This window comes from Neophocaena asiaeorientalis, unplaced genomic scaffold, assembly GCF_003031525.2.
Source record: "Neophocaena asiaeorientalis asiaeorientalis breed wild unplaced genomic scaffold, Neophocaena_asiaeorientalis_V1.1 scaffold124, whole genome shotgun sequence".
Classification (NCBI taxonomy): Eukaryota; Metazoa; Chordata; class Mammalia; order Artiodactyla; family Phocoenidae; genus Neophocaena; species Neophocaena asiaeorientalis.
Genome location: NW_020174135.1, coordinates 7777973 through 7779797, shown reverse-complemented (window position 1 = coordinate 7779797; position 1825 = coordinate 7777973). Strand labels below are relative to the sequence as shown.

General features: G+C 32.8%; 1 pseudogene; it reads left to right on the top strand.

Annotated features, from left to right (window-relative positions):
- The first annotated feature begins 1430 nt into the window (after positions 1–1430).
- Positions 1431–1541, top strand: LOC112406213 (uncharacterized; annotated as a pseudogene).
- Positions 1542–1825: the final 284 nt, after the last annotated feature.

The following is a 1825-nucleotide window of genomic DNA, read 5'->3' as shown; positions in this document are numbered from 1 at the left end:
TACTTCTTGTAATCATGCCATCTGGTAGCTTGATTATAGTTATGTCTTAAAACTTAGTGGGGTCTGCCTGATTTTTTAAGTTTTTTCTTAGTATTCTGAAAATTTAATACCTTAGGAATATAAATATAGTTTTTCATCTTTAAAAATTAAAGTATAAATCAATCATATAGATATAAAATAATTAAGCTGTTTTTTTCTGTATATACTGCATTTAACATTTTTTAAATCACTATTGAATTTAAATTTAGAAGAAAATTACTCATGAGGTGCCAATAAGGGCATTTGGAATATTATAATTTGTCTTCAGTCAAATAAAGTAATTGTAAATAAACTGGAACCTAAGTGTCTTATTTTTAATTTTAGACAAGCTTAAAATTTTTATACAATCTTGTGTATTTTAAAATAATAGTAGAGGAAAGACTACTTTTAAGAGAATCTGGGATCCATCTACAATTCTCAGGTCAGGCTCTTAGTGGAGTCACTAGGCAAACAGGGCTAGATGAATACAACTCTGGCTACCTCTGCAAGGGCAGGTGCAGATCTTTAGATTGAATAAGGATATGAAAGAAGCATCTGGTTAAAGAAATGAAATGAGACATTTGGTGATATCGGCCCCCAGAGACCCATAATAAATGCCTTGACCACCACCATCCCTAGAGGAATCTGACGTTGCCTGTTCTTCCTGGCCTCTGTCTATGGATGTGGCGTCAAATACTGCCTCTCAGGTGCTCCTGACCCACAGAGAGACATCCTGTGGAGGCATCCACCTGCTATCTGCAAAACTGCCAGCACACAGGGGCTACCACAGCATAGCCCCACTCATGGGCCTGACTCTCTATGTGGTTTCCTGGCAGGCAGACCTCAGTCCCAAGGAGGAAACAAAGGATCTATGCGCCCATCAAAAGAAAATACAAGAACCTTAAGTCACATCCCTCACAAGACAGAGACAAAGGGAGAACAAAGCAGCACCTGGAACAAAGTAATGCTCCTTTTGGAATTAAAAAAAAATTACACAATTTAAAAATTTCATTAGGTATTTATGGAATAAAGGAGGGTAACTGTAAAACCCCAGGGTTAAGCTTATAATATTGAGTGGAAAAATGCCTCAAGCAATAGAAAATATGTAAAGATAAAATAGAAGAAAAAATAAAATAAAGTATCTATTTGGGAATAGGTTGACATGGTCTGATTACCATTATTAAATATTATCTAGAATATTGTAACAAAAGTAATGTGATAACAATTATAAACATTAAGTAGACAATAAATTATTTTTCTAATGTTTTGATTTTATACTTAAAAATTCCCAAGATAATTAGAATTTATTAAACTTAAGTATTTTATTAAGTGACTGGATATAAAATAAAGATGAGAAAAACAGTCCATCACACCGAGAGCATAAATTATGATGTAGTTAGAAATACATTTACAGCTTTGTGCAGTGGCAGTATTGTAGCCAATGAGGTTTATCCGAGGCGTGATTATTGCTAATAGAAATACATTTACAGAGTCCTGGACATTTATAAAAGTAAAAACTACTATGAAAAAAAAAAGGTGTCAACAAATGAAAAAACATTCCATGAATGTGAAAACTTAAAATCATATAATGTAAATTATTCCAAAACTCAATAGTTGAATTCAACACAATTTCAATTAAATTCTGACAATGCTTTTCTGATTCTGCTTTAACTACCATGACTTCCTTGCTGTTCTTAAAACACACAGTTTTGTTTTGTTTTGTTTTTTACCTCAGGTACTGGCACTAACTACTTATAATTCTTTTCCTCCATGTATTTACGGAGCTTTTATTAAGTATTTACATACT